Source organism: Eublepharis macularius, chromosome 8 (genome assembly GCF_028583425.1).
Source record: "Eublepharis macularius isolate TG4126 chromosome 8, MPM_Emac_v1.0, whole genome shotgun sequence".
NCBI lineage: Eukaryota > Metazoa > Chordata > Lepidosauria > Squamata > Eublepharidae > Eublepharis > Eublepharis macularius.
The window spans coordinates 1849839-1875896 of NC_072797.1; the positions used below are offsets into that span (position 1 = coordinate 1849839).

The window sequence follows — 26058 nt, forward strand, 5'->3', positions numbered from 1 at the left end:
TCCTGGGCCCAGGGATCACAGACTCCAGGGGGAAAGGCAGGTGTGCCCCCGTCAACAGACCCCCCCCCCCCGCTTCCCTTGATTTCAGGATCTTTCTCTTTCTCCATTCAAACTTCATGGAGAAAAGGTGATGGATCTGCACCTGGAAGAACCTCTGAGGGAAAGAGTCAGACCTGCTGATCACGGCCAGATGAATAATCAGCAAATAAACGGGAAGCAGAGCCGGGCTTGCCTCTTGCCTAATGATTCACCCAACCAGGGCCGTTTCCAGACGGCCCCCCGCCTCGCGAAACGTCGCGCGTCATCGCGCAGAAAACGCGAAATATCGCGTTTTCTCGCGCGAGTTTTGCGCGACGTCGCGCAAAACTCGCGCGAGAAAACGCGATATTTCGCGTTTTCTGCGCGACGACGCGCGACGTTTCGCGAGGCGGGGGGCCGTCTGGAAACGGCCCAGCTCCCCTAGTCTGAACTTGAGCTTTGACTCTCAAAAGCTCATACCCTGGAAATCTAGTTCTTTGGTGTCTTTAAGGTACTGCGGTCTTTTACTCCTGAACCCAAATCTTGCTCTTCTGCAGTTTGGGATTTGGGGCATCTCAGCTGAACACGTCAACGGTCTCCCGAGTGTTGGGTCTGAGGTGACGCATCCCTATAGGACAAGGAAAAGCAATGACAACAGAGCTAAATCGAGCATGATGCTCTTTTTGGCGCATGATAAACTTGCACGTGTGAACCAGCCAATAATCCAACTGCATCCTTCGCTCCAATTAATTCATTTGGATTTTTTTGTACCCTGCACTCTTAGCCCAATGAGCTGCTGAGGCAGCTTCCAGCATGACAATAAACAGTCAAAGTGCAAAACAAGAGCTGCCACTCCTCCCCACCCCAACACAGTTCAAACAGTCAAGCTGCAGAACTGTCAACCATAAAATCAGGTAAAACCCAATGAATTCACATAAAGCCTGCCATAAAATCCAATAAAACAGCAGCTAAGAACAACACAACAGACTCCGCTCTGCCAGCTCAGCATCATATACATGAGCTACACAGACACTCTGCTAAAGCCCTGGGGGGAAAGGGAATGCTTTCACTTGCAGCCTCAAGCTTGGCATGGGCTGAGTTCTGCAGGGCTGGCGTTCCGTGCTTGGGCCGCCACCACAGCCAGAGGCCACCCATCCTGCTCCCAAAGAACCATTCCCAAAGATCTTCACAGATGAGCAGGTATATGTAAGAACAGGGGGAGTCCATCAAGTTGTGCTCCTGACCAGTCAGGTCTATCAAATGACACGTTGGTAGCATTCCAAGGAGAAGGTGCGCAGGGAGTGCGCCAGCACAGTCTTGGAGAGGTGTTACACGACTCCTACAATGGAAGGTGTCATGGCCCAGTCTGAGAGTGAGGTCCCCTCTGGAGGAGAGGAGCCTCGTGTAGCCAGCCCTAGCCCTGATTCAGCAGAAGCCAGCAATCAGGAGCAACAGCTGCTGGCTGATCAGAGCTTGCAGCCAGCAGCTGAGGCACCAGCACCCTCTAGCTCCAACACCACAGGGGAAGCTCAGCCAGGGACTTCTACAGGTGCAGCGCAGCCAAGAGCCTCCACCCCCCCCCCCAGGTTCACCCACGCCCAAGGAACGCCGCAGGCAGCGCCAGAGACTGGAACTGCAGGAGAGACGGCGTAGTGCTCGCCTCTTGAGCCAACGCCAGCTGCTGGAGAGTGACGATGAGTAGCGTCAGGATGGAGCTCCAGCAGCTGGCTGAAAACCACGCCTGGCTATAAGAGCCAGTCTGGAGGAACTGCTGGGTGTGGAAGCAACGTGTCTACTGCCTGCAACCACTCTGTGTTTTGTGAACCTTGCCTGTGCCTGCTTTTGGACCTGATGCTATCGGTGACTGACCTTGGGCTGTGCCTGACGTCGCTCTTGGACTCTGGACTCACTCCTGGCTTTATCTCGTGCTCTGACCACCAGTTTGACTTGGTTTTTGCTCTTGGAACTCCCCTTTGACTTTGGCCTTAAGGTTTGGACTTGAACCACCCTGCTTGGGCTGGCCCAGCCTGTGACAGAAGGTCAAGGCAGCATTTGAGGTTCACTTCAGACATCACATGACACCACAGCACGCAGCAACCTCAGTTTACCGTGGTCTGACCTCCCAAGCAGACAGGTAAAGAATCACTCGGAGCCCCTCCTCTGCTCTCCTCTCCCAGGGGCTTGGGAGACGGCAGTAGAGCCAGAAGTACGGTTGGTTGATTCAGACAACTCCGGTTAGCACAAAGGATGGTGTCAGACTCGGTCTGCTGGCTGGTGGCAGAACGTGGCGAGGCCACGTTTTGGTGTGATGTCTGAACTGGGCTTCAGATTCTGATCTACCGCAGTCTTTTCAGAAAAGTCACACGAGTTAAAGATAACCCTTCCAGATAGGGCCAGTTTTTATAAGATAATCTGTGCCTGTGGGGCAGCTGTAACATCTTTGCCGTCAAGGCTCCGACCTGTTCCGCCAGGGCAGTTTCGTGAAAATCGGACGTGCTCTTGGTGCTGCACCTTTTTTAAAAAAAGGTTTTTCCTAGTTAGACAAAAAGGTCAAGATTGTTAAGGAGGTGTAATTTCTTCAATACGGAAAGTGTAATTTTTAAGTGACCTTTTATAAGAAAACGAAGTAACAAATTGAACCACCAGAACGTGGTGACCGTCAAAAGGATTTGCCAAGTGTGAAATTGCAGCACAGAGGCCGGGGCTGTTAGCAGCAGTGTTAGCAAGCGCATCCCAGCTAGCGGGAACCTGATTGGGAATCTCAGGGGCCTCTCGGAGACAAAGGGTGACATTTTAGGAAATAGATCTGGTGCACAGAAGCCCACTCACACAACGAACCACAGGGAACGCTGGAATCTTGGGCCACAAAAGGCTGAAGACCTTTCGTCCAGGAACAATCCACTGGGCACCTCCTTGCTTTACGATTCCGCAGGAAGAGATCCGGGGGGGGGGGGTCTGCTGTGTGGTCAAGATCTATCGGACCCTTCAGGAAACCTGCCCCCTGCCTTGCCCTCCTGAGCAAAACTAACCACAGAGGCAGGACGGAGCCATACCTGGAACGGGCAAAGGGAGCTGCTTCCCACCTCTGTATCAGGCATGGGGGAGAATGGAGTCCCTCCGTCCTGGAGGATGGGTCACCCCCTCCACCAACACCCCCTCTCATCACCTCCTCCCCAACACCTCGAGGCAAAGCTCTTGCCAAGTGCCTTCGGCTCTGCATCCTGAGCAGATGTTCGGGGGTCTGTTGGAGGGGACAGATCTCTCCTCCTTGATTTATGGCTGGACGTGACTTCTGGAGCCTCTCCGCCATGCCTCCCCCCCAGTCCTCATCACCCCCCTTTCCTATCTGCTTTTATGGCTGCTTTGCAGATGCCCTGATGTTGCTATGCAATACAGAGGAACTCATTTCCAGCCTAAAAAAGCCACTGGTGAGATGCTGTTGAGCCACACAGATCAGCACCCCCCCCCCACCCGGCATCCCAAATCTTCATTTCCTTACTGCTTTTTGTTCTCTGGGAAAAGGGCTTCTTCCCCAGCCCCCTCCCCACCTTTCCTTGCATGTCTGCACAGAGATTTATAATGTGTCGGTCCTAGCTGGAGTGGCCTCTCCTATTCCACATCACGTACGTGCTATTAAAAGCCAGTCCAACAATATATCCTGTAAGCAAAGCCACAAAGGGAAACACCCTCCCTGCCCCAACGCTCAAATACGTGTAATGCAAACAGAACAGCAAGGATGGAATCCATCACGACTATCCCCTTTGCCTGGAAACCCCTTGGGTTGTTCCCCAAGACTGTCAGGAGGGTCTCCAGTGCCCGAAGGGCAGGACACCCTGCACGGAAGAGGAGTTTGGACTCTTGTGGGGGGTATAAGAGATGGAGCCCTGTTGCCCCCAGCTCCAGGAACTGGAGGTATGACGTTGGCCAAGGAAGTTTTCCACAGGATGAGGACCTGGCTCAGCGGTACAGCACACACCTCAAAGGCACAGCTCCAGTTTGTTTCTTAAAAAAGAACAGTAGCTAGCAAGGCCTCGCCGGATTCTCTGGAGCTCCACTGGCAGTCCGTGTAAGAAGAGGGAGCAGAAGGCAGTTCACGTAAGACGCGAGGCGGACGCTTAGATGACGAGAGGCCTGGGCCGAACCTGGCAGGAGCATTTGGGGGGAGAGTTATTCTGGGAGAAAGCGCAGGGGAAACTCAGCCGCCCGAGGGAGAAGCCCACGAGAAAGACCCATTCCCAAGTCCTGAGGATCTTAGGCAGCTGGAAGGAGCTCCGGACACTGGATTGCCAGGTGCAGGCGTACCTTTGAAGTTTTGAAATGCAACACATTTTTGGTGGGGGTGTTTCTCAAGCCCTGCCTTTCAAGCTTACAGTGCCGATGCAGTCCAAGCATGTCCCATCCTCTGGCTCATCGTGACTCCCCAATATCTTTATCCGTGCTCCTTCTTAGGACACAGCCAATCATCCCAACCAGACTGGGAAGGGAACAACTGCTCTACGGACTTCAGTCCCTCCCCATCATGTTCCGGATCCCCCATAGCAGCAACCTCCACACGAAGGATTGGCCCTCTTGCCTGCATCTCTTGGCTGTTAGAGCAGCCCTTGCCTTTCGTAGCAAGGGTGGAAAACGGGTTGCCTGCTGCAAAGGTAGCAAACACAGCCTGTTTCCTTGGATAAATCACCCCTCTCCACTATTAGAGCTGACTGCAATCGGACGCATCTGGAAGAATCACTTGCGTAGCACATGCAGCCCGCAGGGGCATCAGCCGCTGATCTGCCAGGGAAATCCGTGATGGGACACTTCACAGCTGTGGGCAGGTGGTGACGTCCCTCCAAATGTCAACCCCCGTTTCCACCTGGCCTCTGATGGATTCGCACCCATTCATCATTGCCTCGGGTTGACCACCAGGCAGCCGGGACGGCTGCTGGGGCTCTTCCCTGCTGGCAAGAGTCAGCATCGCTGCCCATTCCGCCTCCAATCACTATCACCCGCTGCGGGCTCCAAGCTGCCAAACTGGTATTTCTTCCCGTCAAGCCATCTGGGCCCCTCCCCACAGGGACAGGAAGTTCAGGCAAGAGTACCGAGTGACCCCCCTCCCCAAACAAAAGTCTCTGTTGGAACAGCCGCCTTGGTTGTGCCCTTGCGAGCACAACAGATGGCAACTTGGTGTATGAAACTGTGACGTTCTCACATATCTTTCAATGCCCTCTGGTTCACGGCATACCGAGATGTCATGAACATGTTCGCCAGGCCTTTGCTATCCACACAGCAATGCTGGGAAGTCTTCCACTGTTCTTGCGGGCCTTTCCGTGGAAGAGAGAAACTTGGCAGGGCCTAGAAGGCCACTGTGCCCAAACTCGTCTCCTGGGCTCAGCACCATGGCAGCTCCTGTCTGGCTCGGGTCCTTTCTGACGAGGAACCCAGAGCCATGCGCATGGAAGGTTAAACCACTAAACATTGCTTGGGGGGGCACTCTGTGGTCATCCGGTTGGAGGATTTTGACTGGCAAAGACAACTTGCAACCAGTGAGCCCGGCAACTCACGAGCACTTGAAGGGCGGGGGGCGGGGGGCGGGAGAGTATTCTGGTAAAAAGAAACTACAAACAAAATATTGGGTAACCTGACCTTCTGCACAACAAATGGTAACTGTGTATTAAACGGTAAAGTTCTCACAAACTCTTCAATGCTCTCAACATTTGGCAATATATAAATGTACCAATCAATTAAATGCCTCAGTCATTTACAATGCAGAAGATTAATCAGCTCCAAATTGTTAAAAAGCCGTTCTGTAGTGCACAGGCTGCCTAGCTAGCAGGAAGAGTGCAAAGTTGAGCCAAAGGCCAAAAGTCAGAGGGCCACTGAGAGGCAATGAGCCCACAGGACATTGCAGGAACACCAGTGGAGGTCAAGCCAGAAGCCAAGAATCCACATGGAGAACCAGGCGCGACAGCTGGTGGACGCAGGTTCTGGGTTCAAGCCTTCACAGTGCCTTCAATGAATGGGCAGGGAATCTCAAACCCAATCTGGGTTGTGCTTCTCCTACTTTCCTTTGGTGGGGTGGGGGAGGAAGAGGTCCTTTTAAGGAGAAGTAGACAGGCAGAGAGAAGGAGCGGCCAGATTTAATGGAGCACAGAGTTCCTGTCAACGTGTTTGCCTGCCTTGAAGAAGATAATGCTGTGGCAGTTGTATGTGAAGCAGCAATTGCCAAAATTCCCTCTTCTGCCAAAAATGTGTGGGCTCCATGTCTGGGTGTCTTAGAAAGAGGAGGAAGAAACCAGGAAAGCATGATAGATCTGAAGTGGGGCGCATGGCACAGGTGGGAGTTTGTTCATTTCAAGTATGCCTGTCCCATCTTTCCTCCTTAAAAGAGGATCCAGGGCTGATCACAACATGTATGTCCGTCAGACCAATAAAACAACAGCAAAGCTCCGCTTCCAAATACCCATAACTGCTTGCCTGGAGGGGGTGGGTGGGTGGGGAGATATGCATTACCCTCTACTTTAACAATGCCCCATCTCACAATGCCCCAAGTCAGTAAAAGGTCCTCTGAAAACAGAGCAAAGAAGGAGGGCACCTGCTCATCCCCTGCCAGGAGGCCGTGATGGGGCCACAACCAAGAAGGCTCACATCCGAGCCAAAAGGAGCTTACTATCCTGTGCCAGGGGATGGCTGGTAAAAACTGTCGTAAGGAGTAGAAGCGGCTGAAGGGTTCATTCCAGGAGAGAGACTCCTTCTGGCACCGTAAATTGATCCAGAAGCCAAAAGATAACCAATGAAGCTGTTTTAGTACAGGTCACACATATTGGACCAGCTTCTGACAGGGCCACCCTGAAGCCCCAGAGAAACCCACAAGCAGGACCCATCGGAATTAGCCCTCTTCCCCCCTGACTGCTCCCTAGAAGCTAAACTGAAGAGGACTTCTGCCTCTGAACCCAAAAGTCCCATTCGGCTATCACAGCTAATAGCCAGTGACGGACCTGATTTATAGCCTTCCAAACCAGTGGCCCTCATCACATCTAGTAGCAGTGAATTCCACAAGTAAGCCACCTATTGTGTGAAGCAGCACTTCCTTTGTTTGTCTTTAATCTACTGCCAACCAGTTTCATAAAGGTCCTAGTGTTCTGGGAGATGAAAGTTTTGGGTGGGTAGCCGTGTTGATCTGTAGTAGAAGAGTAAGATTTGGGTCCAGTGCCACCTTTGAGACCAGCTAGATTTCCAGGGTGTCAGCTTCCAAGAGTCAAACTTCCCTTTGTCAGAAACATGGAGTGGTAAAAAGTAGGAGTCTTTAAAATCGAGGTAGAGGGCAGGAGGGTTATTGCAAATTAGAGTGTCAGGAAGCTAGCAACAAAACATGCTGTAATTGGGTTGATAGAACATAGGGATGAAGTGTGTAAAATTATCATCTGCAATGCGAGAAAAATCTTATGTCCTGATTTAACCCTGGGGGATCCATTGCTCCAATTTGCAAATAAACTCAATTTCGGCAATCTCGTGTTGTAATTTTCCTTTGAAGTTCCTCTGCTTGAGAACTGCTACTCTGAGGTCAGCGATGGAATGTCCTGGCAGATTGAAATGTTCTGCTACCAGTTTTTGTACATTCACTCTTTTGCAAAGGGACTGACCTGTTTGTCCAATGCAGAGAGGTGACAGGCATTGCTGACACTTGGTGGCATATATAATGTCGGCAGATGAACAAGCGAATGAGCCTGAGATGGTATAGTTGATGCTGGTAGGTCCAGGGGTTGTGTAGTTGGAGTGAATATGGCATCTTGGTTTCTTGCAGGTCCTGATCCCACAGTCCATGTCCATGTTGGGACGTGCATTGTTGTGAGTGAGGACTTGTTTAAGGTTAAGGGCAAGAAAGCTTAGCCTCCCAATGCCTGTGAGAGAGCAGCATTGTTGTCCGGCATAGGTTGCAGGTCATTAATGATGTGCTGAACTGGTTCGAGCTGAGCGCGGCATGTGACCGCCAGTGGTGTTCTCTTGCTGTTCCGTTTGGGCTTACCTTGTAGCAGGTCATCCCTTGGTATCCTTCTGGCTTTGCTGATTTGTTGTCTTAGTACATCTGGATGGTATTCTAAGTCCAGAAATCTCTGGATCATGCAGGTGAGTCTCTGCCAGAGGCACTGGAGCAGGTGCGGTTGTAGCGTACAGCCTGGCTGTGGACAATGGATTGTGTGGTGTGTTTGGGATGACAACTGGAAGTATGTAGATATGTTTGGTGGTCAGAAATAAATCGCCACCAAATCTGAAGTAGCTGAGTGAGAGGACAAACTGGCGGAGCTTGGTAGCAGGTTAGCTATGGGTTGCCAGAGATGGTGTTCCTGGTGGCTTGTGTCCCATCTTTGCGGGGATTGTTGGTATTTAGAGATTCCACATTCATGGTGGCCAAATGGTGTTGTCTAGAAGATTGCTAAGAGACTGGCTCTGGGAATGGAGTCCCTGTAGCCAGACCCCCCAACAGTGAAGGTGCCTATGCCCAAGACAACGGGGCGTCCTGGGGTGCCTGGCTTGTGTATTTTGAGCGGAAGATAGGAAGTGCCCGGTCGAGGTTCCTGTGCTGTGTCCATATAGATTTGTCCCTGCATGGGTGTGGGTAATTCCTTCAAAATCCTCTTTAGTTCCTGACTGGGGTCTGAGGTTACTTATTTGCGGAACGTAGTATCGGAGTTGTCCTTCAGCCTCCCAAATGCAGTCAGGTTCCTCCACTTTGACAACTGCTCCCCCTTTCTCAGTGTATTTAATTAGGATGTCTGGATTGTTTCTGATGCCGTTCATTGCATTTCTTTCAGCATGGGTGAGGTTGTCTTCTGAGAGGTGACGTTTCTTGATGACGCCAGTTTGGGCTCGGCGGCAAAAGCCTTCTACATAGAGACTGACTGTGGCATTGCGACCACCATTCTATCTGCACGCCACTATACTGTGCATAATTATATACCGCTTTATCATGTCACCCCTCAGTTGCCTTTCCCCCTAAACTAACTATCCCTGTGTCTGCACAAAGCAAAACAAAAACCCTCTTATATAACTAGACACCCCCTCCCAGTAACCTTCCAGTTCAGAGTGGACAAAAGACTGCATATCCCGAAAGAATGAACTGAACGTGGTCAGCCTCTTCCAACCAAATCTGAGCCATGCAAGTCAGGCCTACCTTTTTTCTCCACAAGCAACTATATACCACACAGCACTTATTTCTTACAGACCCGACACTGTAGAACAAGAGGGCTGCAAGAGAGGTGCTACTGAGCACTTCTCCCCCACACGCCTCTGGAGGGCGGAAGGCAGGATAAGCAGCAAGCACCACCACAGCACCCTCCCAGGGTCACCTGCTTCATGCACGACCTCTGCAACACGGAAGATGTGGCAGCAAGTAGCCAACGCATACCTGGGTTGCGAAAAAAGAGCAAACAGCTACCCAATGTAACAACTCTCTCCTAGGGATCTCAGCACCCCTGCATCAGCCACACCCGGATGCTGAAAGACAGAGCTCATAAAAAATCCTCCAAACCAGGGAAGTTTGCCCGAAGCCACTGGAGGGATGTGCCCGTGGGATGCCACCCTCTAGCGCTGCCAAAGGGAAACCCTGCAAGGAGGAGGAGGGCCCCGTTGCAACTCCTACTCAATAGTCTAGCTGGCCAGCTGTTCAACTTGCACGGCAGAGGTGGGCAAGAAGTGACTCACTCCTTCCTTCCTTGGCAATGGCTCCTGCTTGTCCCCCTGACCCACACATCCCCACAAAAGCAGCAAGATAGGCTCAGTAGGGGGACAGGGGACGGGTGTGTTCGTCCAGCCCCCTTCCCCATGCCTGGGCAATCAGGATAAGCCTGAGGTCATTGCAGCACCGCAAAAAAGGGGGCCTTCAGTGGACGTTGCTGGCTGATGGTTCAGCCTTGGGAGCAGGGGTGGGCCCCTCCTTCCTTCAAGGGTAAGCGGTCTTGGTGGAGAAGTTCTCCCTAATGGGGGATCTCGAAAAGGCTCATGGCTACTGCAAACCTTCTCACACATGCCAGTGCTGCCCACAAACATCATCTCTCCCCCCCTCACCAAGAAGGCCTCACAATTGGGTGGCCATTGCTCAGCAGTACAGGATACACTCTGCTTTCAAAAGGACTGAAACGCTGCCGAAAGGGGTGGCAGGGCTGAGAAAGTCTCTGGAGAAGATGCGGCCAGTCCAGGTGCTGGCAGGAGTGGAGGAGAGGGACCAAGGGGCTAGCCCAGGAGGACAATGAAGTAAACAAATAAATATATATACAGAAACCGGTCCTTGTAATCTTCCAAGGACTGTACCACTTGCATGTGTGGCTGGGCGAGGGACAAATAACATGGAAGAAGCCCCCCTGCCCAAAACACGGGATCAAGAGATATATTGGTTGTTCTCATCTGCAACGTGACCCGCTGCCACTACAAGGCAATTGCCAGAATTGACACTCGGAGGAGAAAAACCACCGCCTGCAGCCTGAGGTTGCATTTCCCTGCCAATTCTGAATAAAAATCTGTATTAAAATATTTATAGACCATTCTCCTCTTCACATGGTCAATTGTAGCATTATGCACGAGGCTTTTCATCTATACAATATAGCCACACAAGAAATCCATTTTAGCAACAACTTTAAGAGCTAAAATGGAAACGCTGCACTTGGGAGAATGAACAGTAAATTATACCCCCAACCGCCGGCAGAACAAGGTAAGAAGAATCCCGCAGGAGAATCTGATCCAAGCCCACCCGACACAGTCTCCTGTTTGCTGTAGTGGCAAATCTATCAGGAAGCCCCCCCCCAGCTGGGCATGCTATCAGGAAGCCCCCCAGCTGGGCACGAAGACAAGAGTCCCCAGCAGTGGACTGTAAGAGGACAGCAGCCCCCATGTGGTCAACGGGGCATTCAGGCAGGACTGGTCTCATCGTGCAACGTGGCAGCCATCACCACGCTTCATGGCAGCATGACCAAGTCGCCCTATTGCAGCCTGGACAGCAAGGTTACCGGATTTGAGTGTGCGGCTTCCAGGCAGTTTGGACTTCTATTGGTGCAAATTCAGCCCTGGCCTTGACTCAGACCATTTAAAACTACAATGCCCAGAAACCTCTTGGCAGCAACTCGCTGAAATGGTTTCAGTAACTTTTAACAACCAGCCGGCACAAGCCACTGTCCTGACGGCACATCCGTGGATTATGGATTGCCAGTATCAAAATCATTGATCTAAGCTGCCTTGCCCGCAGCACGGCTGCTTCCAGTCATATATTATCTCCGCTGAAACCGAGTTAGCAGCATTTTTATCTGTCAATTAGGAGCCACTCGGGGCAGTTATTAGACAGGACGTGCAATCTTGTTGGACGGCACAGGAGCTGCAAAACTGTTGGCCACGAGGCCTTCGAAAGGGCCACTTGCCCAACCCATCAGGAGAGGCTGTGTCCCAGAGGAGGAGTTCTGCACCGTGTCTCTGAGCATGCAAGAACGGAAGAGCTGCAGTCTCAGCAGGTGAAGTGCTGGGGACAAACAGAGATCTTGGATATGCAGTGAAAAGAAGCTCCTTGGGAGGCAAACGCTGGGCTAGTAAGGAAGACACAGTCGCCGCAGCTTTAACAGAAAGTTCCTTTCGATACACAAAGAAGTTTACTGAAAGAGAGGGGGAAAGACTACAAGGGAAACCAGTAGCTGATGCCTAGGAAAAGGCATGCCAGAAAGACCTCTGGGACGAAGCCGGAACGTGTGCAGAGAGACTCCAGCCAGCCTCTCGACAATTGCTTCTTTCCTCCCAAGTATAAATACCACAATTTTCAGTGCTGCTGTTCATTCATGTATTTTAAGCTGTTTGTGCAAAAGTGAGAAAGAGAAGGAGTCCAGTAGCACCTATAAGACTAACAACATTTGTGGTAGGGTAGGGTAGCTTTCGTGAGTCACAGCTCACTTCTTCAGATACCCATCTATCTTTAGATATCTATCTATCTTTAGATATCTATCTGAAGAAGTATGCTGTGACTCATGAAAGCTCCTACCCTACCACAAATGTTGTTAGTCTTGTAAGTGCTACTGAACTCTTCTTCTTTTCAACTGCAACAGACAAACACGGCCACCCATCTTGTTTAGGCAATGTTTTCAATTTTGTGTTTATTTTGCTAACTTTAATGTACCTTTGGAATATGTATTGTCGAAGGCTTTCACGGCCGGAGAACGATGGTTGTTGTGGGGTTTTCCGGGCTGTATTGCCGTGGTCTTGGCAATACAGCCCGGAAAACCCACAACAACTACCTTTGGAATATTTTTATAACTGTCTAGTATTTTTTCTTTATAAAAAGAAAGCCAACATCTTTACCAGGGCTTTTTTTCTGGGAAAAGAGGTGGTGGAACTCAGTGGTGGAACTCAGGACCACACAATGATGTCACTTTGGGTCAGCTGGAACAAGGGGGGAGTTTTTTAAAGTTTAAATCGCCCTTGGCGAAAATGGCCACATGGCCGGTGGCCCCGCCCCCCTGATCTCCGGACAGAGGGGAGTTTAGATTGCCCTCCACGCCGCTCCGGCACAGAGGGCAATCTAAAATCCCCTCTGTCTGGAGATCAGGGGGTGGGGCCACCGGCCATGTGGCCATTTTCAAGAGGTTCCGGAACTCCATTCCCCCACGTTCCAGCTGAAAAAAAGCCCTGATCTTTACTAACTAACGAAGGAATAATTCAGATTTGGCTTGGGACATCAGCTCTGAAATAAAAACTGGAAGTATTTTCTGAAGATGGCAAAGGCCCCCATGGGGGGTGGGGACACTGTACAATGGCATTTCTGGAAGGTTTCAGGTCCTGCCCCCCAAGACACCAAAGACTACCTACAGGTTTCGCCCGCCCTTCTGGCCATGCTCTGAATGCAAAACGGGTTGGTTCTGAACAGAAACTCGCTGTCTTCTTACCCGCAAATGTGAGGCAAAGGGTTAAACCAGGCATGCCGGTGGCATGGATGTGAGAGGGGTGTGGGTGGGGGTGCAGGTCTAAGCATTCAAAGGGGTGCAGCCGTGAAAAGAGCGGAATGCCCCCCATTTCAGGCCCCTCCCTCAATTCCTCTGTTCCCTTCAGCCCACTGTGCGTGTGTGTCTGTCTGGGGCCACCAAATATTCGGGGGAAGGCGCCGCTTCCCTCACACACACACCACTGCACCTGACGAGACTGGTTTAAATGATTCCTTACTGACTGGCCTCAACGGGTTGCTCTCGTAGACCAGATGTCAGCAGTGTGGGACTAGTCTTGGGGGCTTCCACAGGGCATAGTCTCAGCCCCCATACTAATCCGTATCTTTGACAAGCCCTTCGGAGAAATCATTCACAGTTTTGGAATGGGATGCCATCAATTCACTGACGACACCCAGCTCTATATATCTTTGTGCAAATCTCTGTCCTGAGCCACTGCTTGACTGCTGGGGTTAAATGGCTGCGGGTGAACAAATGGAAAGTGAACCCTGAAAGACGGGGGGGGGGGGGTAATGCTGGCTGGGAAGGCTGGCGTCTTGAGGGACGATGTACTCCCCACCTCTGACAGGCTTCAGCTGACCTTTGCTGACTCAGTCAAATGCCTTAGGCCTATACTGGAACTAGCGTTACTGCTGGAGAAGCAAGTTAATGCTGGGAAAAACCACCGTCTTCCCACTTAGTTTAGCCCCGAAGATGACCTTGGTCTGCCCTGGTTGAAGTCAACCAGGAGTTAGAGCATGCATAACACACCCATTCTGCAGTCATTCCATAGGTTACTGCTCAGTTACCAGGTTTAGTTCTAGGTACTGGTTGTTACCTACGAAGTCCTTCATGGCCTTCTGCCCATGTAACTGTGGGACAAGCTCTTGCCCCCTGCTCCTCCGCTCTTCAGAGTAAAGCCTTCTTACGATGCCATCTAGCAAATGGGTAAGATTGACACGTACCTTTTCTTGACATCCACCTTGTGGAGCAGCCTGCCTGAGGAGGTCACGAAGAGCCCCGCACGTCTATCTGTTCACTAACTATGTAAAATAGAATTCTTTACGAGAGCATTTCTCTACAGGGAATGGGGCTGTAGCAAAATGGAACAGAGGGTACTTTTATGACGGGAACACAATTGTAGTCTATTCTACTTGTTGAATGTATTACCTTGCTTTTACTGCATTGCTTTCTATGTCAGTAATTTCATTTTTTCGCACTGTTTATGACAAATCATGTGTGATGCTTTCCCCTTCATCAATTCTAATTTAGTCCTATTGCATCGTGTTTGTCGGATGTCTCATGCTCTTTGACTACATTGTCTGAAGCTGTGTAATCCACCTAGAGTCTCACTGACACAGGAAGGCTATGAAGAAAACAAAACAGGCAGTGTTAGATTCCTTCCCCTGCCCCCATCCCTGCTGCCAAGGATCCTGGAGGGTTTTTTGCCTTCCTCTGGGCATACAAAAGGGGTTACTAGGGGAGGTGGGGTGTGTGTGTGTGTGTGACAGCTGTGAATTTCCTGCATTGTACAGAAGATTGGACTAGACGACCCATGGGGTCCCTTCCAGCTCTAGGATTCTATGTTTCGACCACCCTATTTAACAAGGAGAGTTATGCCTCCAGGTAGCCTCTGCTTAATGTCCAGATCACGGGGTGGGATCCCAAAGATCCATTCCGCTAGCAGGGCCGCTTCCTTTTGGAGGAAGCAGCCTTCCTCTGCTGCTCTCGAGTCTAAGGAAAGAAGACGAGATAGAAATACTTCAGAGCAATACATCTCCTGAGCACCCTGCATCAAGGGGGGCTCTGTCTGCGGGAGGAAGGCACCTCCTCTGGCAGAAGGGACCCGCCGGATCCGTCCCGTGCTGTGCCACACTGCATTGTTTTCACAAAGGAAGGCGTGTGCCAGGTGGCCAGGCTCGAACTTCCCTGTAGATTTGTTCTGTTTACTGCCAGGAGTAACCTCCGTGCCCAAGGGCCGTGCTAACCTTTCCAGCGTCCTATCCGCCTGAGCACCTGAACCATCCACATATTAAAATTAAATTAAAAGGCAGTGAAGAGCAAAGCCCACCTCTTACTCCCACCTATAAACAACCGCGGACACTTTATTGTAACGGCTGGGTTTAATTTATATTTACACCCTGCCCTTGTATTGTTTGTGGTGCACTTGAGTACGTTCCTCTTTAAGGGCTTCAGCTGCCACTGCCACAGATCACTTCTACGACACTGTTCATTTCAAAACTGCTGTATGATTTGTGTAGCATGCTCCCTCACAACGACCCTGCAAGGTCAGCCACCACTGCAGCCACTTTGGCTGAAGTGAAACGGAGGCCCAGGAGTTCTCTGCCCTTGGCACCGGTGGAAAGGGTGGGGCTGCCAGCCAGGACCCTCAGATCCAAGCACGCCTCAGCAGGGCAATGCGATGGCCTGGCTGCCTTGAGAAACAGGTGCCTCGCAGCACTCGAGCGCCCCAGGTGACTGTCTCGGTTGTGTGTGGAGGTGCAGCTGGAAGGGATGTTCCCTCACCTGTGGCATTCTGCTTCACGGGCCACCTGTTGTTGGTCAGGAATAGAGATGGACACAAACTGGGCAAATGGCGGTTCGTGGTAGTTGGTTTCATTTCGTGAACTACGAACCGGCATGAAATTGCCTGGTTCGCAAACCAGTTCGTTTGGATCATGCAAACATCACTCCTGGGGCAACAGAAGGTCTGCAGAAAGCCCATTCCCCCCCCCCTCCCCGTTGTCTAGGAAACTGATTGGCAGCAGGCTGTCTGCAGTGATGAACCGAAAAAAGAACCAGGCTAAAAATCATAATGGTTCATTGTGGGGCGTCAGAAATGCCTGCCGATGAATCGCTGGTTTGCGAACCAAAAAACGGCTCGGCTCGTGACGAACTTTGGTTCACATTTTGGTTCGTGGCCACCTCCAATAGTGTGTGTGTGCGCGCGGGGGGGTGGGGGGGCAATCCAAACCAGACTGGGCTCAAAGCACAGTTCAGCCAAGAGAGTGACCAACTTGCTTTGAGGGGTCTTGAGAACCAAAACGGGAGGCGGGAGGCAGGCCCCCTTCACTTTTCCTGTGGACTTGCATTGTGGTCTTGGTTAAGCCCGCCCCCCCCCCCCCGTGCCTCAGCTGGCAAGCCATTGCTCAGGGATCCTGGGAGGACAAATGGAAGGACTCTCAAACTGCCGTCCGGCAGATAAACAAGACCATTAAAAGACCCGAGGTGAAGCAGTCAAGGGCCATCCTCCGCCTTCCCTTCCGAGTGACTAGCACAGGGGAGGGGGGTCAAGAAGCTTCCCCCCAGGAGCAAACGTTTATTGGTGCTTCTTTATGAGCTCATTAACTACCTCAAAAGGGTTCAGCGACATGCAACGATTAAAAGAACAGGCGGCCTCCTCTGCAATCCCACAGCTAGCAAAGCCGTCACCCGCCCTGCTTCTCCCCCCAGCCCCAGCCATCTCCGTGCCTTTGGCTCAAGGTGAGACGTCTTCTCTCCTACCAGGACTTCAAGCAGCTGTTTCCTCGCTACACTTGATAGGCCTCTTGCAGTTTGCCAGGGTTCCCCCCTGCCAAGGATGGATGGGGGGGGGGGTCAGCAGCAGCAGCAGGTTGCCAAATACATTTTGGCTCAGATCCCCAGGCGCACACAGGCACACGCAGAGTCACTTCTGAGCAGAATCCTTAGCATACGGACTCCTCCAAGAACACTGCCCTGGCACGGAACTCCTGGGAACACAGCCCAATTCAAACCATTCCACGGAAAACTCAGAGCACAGAGGAAGGGGCACTCGCCAGACCCTACACTCTGCTCCCACAACACTACTGGCCCTACAGAGGACACATAAGCTAGAATCCCTCTTGCACACATCTGTACACCTCCATATCTGTCCCACTGTCCAGTGATGTTCTTGATACATCAAAAGATGTATCTAGAGTATCTGATCTAGTCTAGTTTTGATAGGTCTGATCTGATTTGAGGGTAGACAGAGTTGGCGTGGTCAGCAGAAGTGGTCTGACCGCGCCACTTCAGGGTACAAGCGGGGAGCTGAATGTCAGAGTGCTCCTCCACAAATTATGCTAAAACAAAAGCCCTCCCTGCACGCAGACCACAATCACCTAAGGGAATAATTCAGTCTAATCCGAAATAATTCAGACTAATCCGACGCGTGCACACCATCTGGGGAAGCATGCACCCTTACAACCGGCAACGAACAAGTAAGGGGGGTGGAGTTTTATTATTTGTTCCATCACTTTGCTCCCCAACAAAGGGCCTCTGTCACACCCAGGAGTGGACTCAAGGGCTTGTTGGCTGTTGAACTCACTGGACAATCCCCTCCCCTAACCATTTCCTCTCCTCCAGCTACATCTCTGCAGGTGAATTTTTGGAGAGACTGTAGAAAATATCTCCTTATTTTAATAAGCAATTTGTTGGAATCTGTGCAAGTGTCCTACACTCAATGTATTGTCGAAGGCTTTCATGGCCGGAGAACGATGGTTGTTGTGGGTTTTCCAGGCTGTATTGCCGTGGTCTTGGCATTGTAGTTCCTGACGTTTCGCCAGCAGCTGTGGCTGGCATCTTCAGGGGTGTAGCACCAAAAGACTGTGTCACTGTGACACGGAGAGATCCCTGCCTTTCAGTGCTACACCTCTGAAGATGCCAGCCACAGCTGCTGGCGAAACGTCAGGAACTACAATGCCAAGACCACGGCAATACAGCCCGGAAAACCCACAACAACCATTGTCCTACACTCAGTCATGAAAGTGTTAAATTGTTGTTCTGTTTGTTGAGAGAACTTCCGCGCCAGAGAAATTGGGAGTCTTTAGTCTTAATGAGGGAATCCAGGAATGTCTATTGGATGAGCCAGTTTATTGGGGGGCAATTAGCTAGCAACATGTACTAAGGTTTTATTGCTCTTTGTTTAGTCTGTTCCACTTCTACTATTTCACTGGACCATGCAGTCTAAGTTTTTCTCTCTCTAGTATAGCGATGGCGAACCTATGGCATGCATGGCACAGCTGGCACGCAGAGCCCTCTCTGTGGGCACGCAAACCAAGTCGCCGGATCGCTAGTTCCAGGGCTCATTTGGAGGAGGAATGCCTGGAACGGCGTTCCGGTAGCTCTGAGCAGAGATCACATGGGTTTTGGCCCTGCCCACGTGATTCCTTTTCTCAAGGCTGCCTCCCTGCTGCCCATCTCTTTAGCAGCAGGAAGCGGAGGCAGCCGGGCTGCTGGGGCTGGCTTTCTAAAGAAGAGTAAGCTGCTTTGATTTAACTTGCTTTACTTTCATTCCTGACTCCTGAGTGAGTGAGTGAGAGAGAGAGAGACTGACTGACTGACTGCAAGCTGGGCTGCTGGTGTAAAGACGGGCAAACTGCTTTGATTTCACTTGCAGTATTCAGTATTCAGGTTTAATTTCAGTGTTGGCACTTTGAAATAAATAAGTTGGTTTTGTGTTGCAGTTTGGGCACTCGGGCTCAAAAAGATTCACCATCACTGCTCTAGTACCTAGTTGAGACTATCAAGATGTCGTCAGAAACTGTTTGTTGTTTTTCCTACCAAATGTACCCTTTTCCCCTATTATGTAGTAAAGTATTTTTATAGTGCTAAAATCACAGGAGTCTGTCTACTTATTTCCATTGCGCTATTATCAAACTCTGCTACTCTGCAAACTTATATCTCATTGCTGTGCAACCCCCAACACAATTCTATGCGGTCTCTCTGTATGAAGAATTCTGGTGTGAGAATGTACTCAGGGAGGCCAACATGTCCCCCCCCCCCGCCCCGCCAGAGTTTTCTCTATTCTCCTGAAGGTGGCCAGGGGAGCTGGATGTGGCTTTGGCCACACAAGCCTGCCTCCTGCCCCCCTCTGCATAATCAGGCTCCGTACAATGAAGGCGGCTCTGGCTGCATTTCCTTCCACGGATGCTCCAGGGTGTGTGGCTCTTTGCACAGGGCAACCCTCACCCTGCCCAGGGTTCCTGCCTCTGTGCCCCTGAATCGCTTAAGCCACTAGGGCCCAATCTTCCAGGTGTACTCTAAACTCCTGAAAGCCATAGGCCAGCATATTACATACAGCCTAGTTTCTATTAAGCAGCCTATTTCAGGATCGGGGCCCTGAGAGGAAGGGTGAGAAGAGAGGTTACGTGGGGTAACAGGCAAAGCCCGCCTCGCTTTGGCCTGCTGGCTGCCAAGGACATCCCATCCCTTCCGTGGTTAAACAAACAATCTGCAGGCAGTAACTGGGTAAGTTGGCATGAGAAAGGCGAGCGTCTCCAGGGACCGTCTAATGAGCAGGCACTGGCTGGGCGAGGAGTTCCGCCAGCTTCTGGGCCTGGGCCAGGGACAGATAATTCTGAAGAAGTGGAATCGGGTTGCTTGAAGATGATGCGGCAAATTGCATCTGGGCAGTGCGGTGGAGGCAGGGGGAGAGAATGGCACAGAGGCGCCAGGCAGAACCAGCGCTTCCCCTTCTCGGCTGGGTCTCCTCAGATGTTCTCCCAGTCTCTGAGCCAACCGTTTGGGCCTCTTTGGCCTTGATTCACACGGCAGACCCCCAGGCCTGTAAACACATCTGGCCTGCCACTTGCGTGAGAATCATGCTTTGCCCCTGTTCTGGTTTGTCTCTTGTGCTCAGCCACGCCAGCCATTCATGCCACTGCCACAGTCAACGGAAACTGCCCTGGCTGGGTGAGGTTTGCCTGCCTCATTCTGCAAGTCCTTTGGGGGGCTGAGCCCACCGGCCGGGTGCCTCACGGTCCAGGGTGCCGAAGGTGTCATCTCAAGACTCGGCCGCTTTCCGAAAAGTTCACTTCTTTTGCAGCTCCCAGTTTCAGACTCCAGGCAGAATCTCCATGGGGAAGTTCTCCTGCACAGACACCATCACCTTCCCTGTGGGATTCGAGGTGCTGCAGCCTTCCTTGCTGACAAGCTACAAGCCGACTGTCGTAAGCTCCCTTCTGCAACCCCTGCACCGGCTTCCCTTTCTCCACAGCTGGCACACAGCTCTCTGGCCTCCTTTCCTCCCCACCCCTACTGCTCCCAAAGCTTCCTCTCCTCCTCTCTGACCGCTCATTCTCCACTGCCTTCCTTATGCCTGGACACTGCCCCCGCCACGTCAGGAGTGGCAGCCTTCTCCCCTCCTAACATCTCCGCCTCGTCTGCAACCACTAAGAAGCCTTCATTGGAGCGACTTTTCAAAGCAGGGAAAGAGTAAAACTGTGCTTATTCCCTCGGAATATGAACACAAAGATAATGCCAGAGGAGAAGCAGTTGAAGCAGAGCAGGAGTCCGGGGGCCCCATAAAGACCAACAACATTTATTCCATCAGAGGCTTTTGTGAGTCAGAGTTCATAACAGTAGGGGAGGGGCTGTGGCTCAGTGGCCGAGCATCTCCTTGGCACGCGGACGGCCCCAGGTTCAATCCCCAGGCCGTTCCAGTGAAAAGAATCAGGTTGGGCATGATGTGAAAGACTGAATATGCAGCCCCTCCTGGCCTTTTTGGCTCAGCCCCTTCTTCCTCTGCACTGCCTCAGCCCAATTGGACCCCCAAAGATTTTTTAAAAGCCGTTCCCTGGGAAAGAGAGTCGAGTCCAGGGAACCCGGTCTTGGAGACGCACTGCCAGACTGACCTGCAGATGCCAAGGGCCGGAGCCAGCAGAAGACGGCTTCGGGAGGGATCCTCAGAGGCAGGCTTTGTTAGTCTTTACGGTGCCACCGGGCTTCTGTTGAATTTCGCTGGAATCTAAAATGTTGCCATTCATTTACAGACTTCATTTTGTCTGGAGTGTCATGGATGAGGTTGCCAACAGGACTGGAGAAAAATGTCTGGTCTGTTTAATAGAGGGAAATGCACAGGCAGGCAAAGCTTTTTATGGCATGGAGGAAAATATCACCTGACAAACGGCATCCCAATTAACCTCTATTAAAGGGGCGGGACATTTATTCCCTGCAGGCCTCTGGCAACCCTGGTCAGGGAATGTTCACAAACATTCTGATTACTGAGGGAGAAGGACCTGCCCTGGAATGCTGACAATCAACGCAGCAGCTGCAAAGGGAGGGAAAGGCCAGTTTGGCACTGAAAGAGCTGAAGGTCAAAGAGGGAGGTGAAGGTCAAGGGTGTTTGGGCGGCTGGGGGGATGTGAATCAAGAGGTATTCAGGCCAAAGAGCTGGGGGTCAGCTGGGAACTGGCCAACCTCATTTTTGAGATCAGTTTTCAGATTCTTTTTTCTTTACTCGGTGGGTGTGAGTGTTTAGTTTCTCTATCTGGGCGAGTTTTACATTTGTGGTTTTCAGGAAAGGGAGTGCAGCGTTCCGAGGAGACCTGGGTTTGCTCTCCCTCTCTCTGTCTCTCTCATGTCAGCTCCTGCAGGTGTGCTTGCCCCAGTGCAAGCGGAGAGGGGCCTTCCTTTGCTTGCTCTTCCCCTGCCTGTCCAGGCTCAGCCAGATGCCTCTCCCTGCAGCAAGTGATCCCCTGCGTGGCTGCCCAGATGCAGCTCCAGCTCCCAGCGGGCTTTTGCTTCCCTCCGCTAATCGCATTAGCGGTGCAGAGTGCAGAACTGCCTTTGGGCTCCCGTCCAGCTCCGCAGCCAGACCTCCTCTGTGCTCAGCAAGTGGCATTCCTCTCTGCCGCAGCTCAGACCACTGGGCCTGGGACAGCTCAGGGACTAGAGAGGAATGATGAACAGGGGGCAGGTGGAAGCAGGTCTGGGCCATCCCGATAAACTACATGCATCCCGACGGCCTGATGCAGTGATGAAAAGGCACTCTGGCTATGCTCAGAGGCACACCTCTCTCCTGTAGTCACAAAGAAAAAGCAGCCATGGAGATCATGAATGTAAAAAAGGCTGTAAAGGATTTTTGCCCAAGACTGAAAACAGGTTCCCTCCTAATAAGCCCGATCCTTTGTTGATTTACTCAGAAGTAAGTCCTACTTGACTGAATATTCCCCGGTACAGTTGCACAAGACTGCAGTTAGCATTCTCTTCTAAGAAGAGCTCTGACACCACTGGCCTTCTCATAGACCAAACTAGAATTTCTCCCCTGTAAGATAGTTTTGCCCTGACCTGCATAGCCCAGGCAAGCCTGAACTCATCAGATATTGGAAGCTAAGCAGGGTTGGCCTTGGTTAGTAACTGGATGGGAGACCTCCAGCGAAGACCAGAGTTGCAGAGGCAGGCAATGGCAAAGCACTTCTGTTAGTCTCTTGCCATGAAAACCCCACCAGGAGTCTCCATATGTCAGCTATGACCTGAAACCACTCTCCACCACGATAGTTTCAGGTTAGTAGACTTGTGGGTCTATAGTAGAAGAGCAAGATTCAGGTCCAGTAGCACCTTAAAGACCAACTAGATTTCCAGGGTAGGAGCTTTCCAGAGTTAAAGCTCTGATAAAGGGAGCTTTGACTCTAGAAGGCTCATACTTTGGATCTCAAGTTGGTCTTCAAGGTGCTACTGGACCCAAATCTTGCTCTCCTCGTTAAGGTATCCATTGGAGAAACATTGAGCACGGGCGCTGAAAACCCGAAAGAGCTGCACTCCCCCTCCATACTGGACGGCTCAAGACTCGAGTTTTCACTGCATTTTATCTTTTCCAAATCCCCCCCCCCGCAATGTTAAGAACAGAGATGAACAGCAATGGATAGTGGAAGCAGCTCTAGGAGGAGGACCTTCCTAAATGAATGCCTCCAGGGTTTACACAAGGTTGTAGAGAAACTGTATGTTGAGAAGCACCGGAAAGGAGATAATCGGGGAATCTCCTTCCTTGGGAGTTTTGTGTGTGTATGTGTGTGTGGGGTGGGGGTGGTCGACTAGGCCCCTCCAAGATAGTCCAGAATGTTGCAAGTCTGGGAGATTCCCACTGTGAGGCAGGAAGGAGTATGTGAGACCCTTCCCCCCCCCCAATTCGGTCTGATAATTACTTGTCCATTTCTGAAGCATCCGCTTGAGAGTTACAGTCCCATCCCGCGGCCATACTCAAAAACATGAGAGACGAGTTCGGCTGAGAGAGGGCAACTTGCTTAGGGCCACTCGAGCGAGCTTCACGGCTGAGCAGAGATTTGAACGTGGCGTGTGTAAGCATGTTCATACGGCGCGTCCCTTTAATTCCTCCCGTATTGTTCTACTTTTCCATCCTTAGGGTCTTTGATGCCTGCGAAAGTTTTGCAGAAGGTCTCAGAGAGACTTGCTTTTAGGAACTATCAGTGTGCGCGTCGGAATTCACACTCAGATGCGGAGGCTGCCCTTTGCTTTCACTGTGGAAGAGCCAGATTTGGAGCCAGCCAGCAAAATGACACAAAATAAGGAACAAGCTTTTGAGCTCTTCAGAACTCTTCCTCAGGCTACATCTTACAAAAATCCAGCACTGGATCCAGTTGCACCTTAAAGACCAACAAGACTTCCAGGGTACGAGCTTTCGAAGGGAGCTTTGACTCTCGAAAACTCACGCCCTGGAAATCGAGTGGGCCTTTATCGTGCTACCAGACCCGCATCCTGTTCTTCTACTACAGACCAACACGGCTACCCACCTGAAACTGTCTCTGTGGAGTGGCTGTGAAACCCCAGCTGGGTTGTGTGAGTTTGCACACCCAGTCTGTGGGGAACAAAACGCACCAGAGTATCAGGAAAAGAGCTGCTGCAGCACAGTGGTTAAGTGGCTGGGTTGCAAATCAGCACTCCGCTAGTTCGACTCCTGCTGCCGCCATGAACTCCGCCAGCGGCCTTGGAGTAGCCACTCCACCCAGCCTCAGCTCCCCAGCTATATTGTGGGGATAATAACAATACGGACTTTGTTCACCACTCTGAGTGTGGCACTAATCTGTCCAGAGGGGTGGTATATAAGCACACTGTTATTGTTGTTGTTGATATTATTATTGTTATTACAAAACTCATTCAGACCTAAAAATCATAGTGCTGGGTTAGACCCAAAAGGGTGGGGCCTCCAAAGAAGGGCCCAGGTAGCAGGTGTTGGGGGAAACATCTGGCTGATCCGCCACCCATCACAGTGGATGGGCCAGCAGTCCTGCCGAGTGGAAGGCGGCTCAATAGATCTGTTTGCTCCAATGGTTTGCAGGCTTTGTGCTATTCTCCTTTGCAAAATCCACCCAGACTCAAGCAAAAGGTGTGAATTTAAAAGACATCCAATGAAGCAGGGGGAGGGAGAAAAGAAAATACCAGCACAGCCACAGAATTAGAGATGAAAGTTGGTTTACTCTGTTCCAATGCAAAACAGCTTCACGATAAACAGGAACAGGCCGTGCCTCCAGTCCAACTAACAGCGTCCATATGGGTGGAGATCCAGTCCCTTTCGCCTAATCCAGAGCATCAGTTCCCCAAACACATCCCTTACAATCCCCTCCCCCTCCCCCCATGCGCTGTTTTCCATTGCAAATGGAGGTCAAGTCCATGAAAGTTATTACAGAAACGCTTCGGCTGCAGCCCCAGCCTCAGACCTGCATTTACCAAGACAAAGCTTTGTTTGTGTATTGTGTGTGCACACAAGGGCACACGGGAAGCGTCCTTTCCCGATCATTTCCAGTAAGATGCTTGCCAGACTGTAGCAGGGCCAGATGGAAGGAGCAGCTTGAGGTATTGTAGACGCTCAGCCAGCAGAGGAAGAAACCCACCCTGGCCCTGGAGGATACAGCCAGGGGCTCCGGGTGGGGGGAGGGGGTGCCTTGCTAGAGTTGCCCTTGCCAACTTCAAGGTGGGGCCTGGAGATCTCCTGGAATCACAACTGATCTCCAGGTGACAGAGATCTGTTCCCATAGTGAAAATGGCTGCTTTGGAGGGCGGATTCTATGGCATTAGACCCTGCTGAGGTCTCTCCCCAAACCCTGCCCTTCCCAGGCCTCACCCCCTCCCCCTGCAAATCTCCAGGAATTTCCCAACCGAGGGTGGGCAATTCTGTGTTGCACATAACACAGAAGTGATGCAATTCCAGTCCAACTTTGGATGCACAAGATGGGGCTGGGGGGGAAGACCGAGACCATTGTCCAATTGAGGGGGGAAGGGTGAAGCAAACAGGGGCTGCATTTCTAAAGAGAAAGGAGCTTGCTGCCTGTCAGACTCTCTACCCCACCCCCAGAAATCCTGCCCTCTCGAATGCTGTGTGTGTGTGGGGGAGAGAGGGCAGGTTGTGCTATCACACTGCTGCGAGAGATGCATTCTGTCCTTCTTCCAGGGCTCAGCCCAAGGGGCCAGCTAACTCAAGAGGGCAAGTGAAGGAAGGAGTCGGGTGCAAGACAAGGGGAGGCAGTCCCTTGCAGTAGCCAGGCCTTGTGTTTGCATAAGCCCTGAAGGGGCCAGCAGGTGCCCAGCGCTGATCTTCAGCAGGTCCCCAACACATCAAGGTGGCCTATCCAGGAAAGGCAGGTGAACCGGAGTGCTGTCTTGCTCCACGGTTCAGATCATAAACCTCGGGAGTAAAAGATTAATTCCCGTCCGATCTGAGCAAGGCGACTTGTCTTGCTGGCAGGCGATGCTAAATCCCCGGAGGGAGCCGAGTGAGAGAGACGGGGCACGTGTTTAGAGCACTGCCACTCCGTTCCACCCTCCTGGGCTATTTCTGTCTCTCTTGTCAAAATTTATCAAGTGCGTAATTGTTTAAACAGCATTAAAGTGCTGGGAGCCCGTGCGGCTGGGAAGTGTCCCGCGCCTGCCTGCGCTACTCATGCTGACAGCTCGGGGAAGGAAAGGAGATGCTGCTTCAGAAATCCACCAGGCCCTGGGGCACCCAGCGGCTGGAGGAAAAGGCTGGGATTGAGCCCCTGCCCCTTCGCTTTGTGCCCTGCTGGCTGTGCAGTGACCGTGTCGCTCGCCCAGCAGCATCTATGCATGGGGCTCGCTGGATCCAGAGATGCAGCTGAAGGCTCTGCAGAAATACGGGGGCCCTCTCTTTCCCCCTACACAGACGACGTTATTGCCCTGGACTCTCTCCTGGGGAAGCTGTCAGCATCTTGGCAAAGAGGGACCCCTGAGCTGCGCTGCCTCTAGAGGCCAACAGGCAACACAAGGAGCCCACTTGACACATGGGGCAGAGTTTGGTGAAGCATTGCAAGGGCTAAGGTTAGAAGGCATTTTCTGGGCTGGGCTGGACCAAAAGATTTTGTCT

The 26058-nt window shown here is 51.7% G+C and overlaps 1 protein-coding gene across 4 annotated transcripts in view; it reads right to left on the reverse strand.

Annotated features, from left to right (window-relative positions):
• The window catches only part of CNTFR (ciliary neurotrophic factor receptor), a 379352-nt gene that overhangs the window by 76129 nt on the left and 277165 nt on the right, over positions 1-26058 (reverse strand). The gene's annotated exons all lie outside the window — the stretch shown is intronic.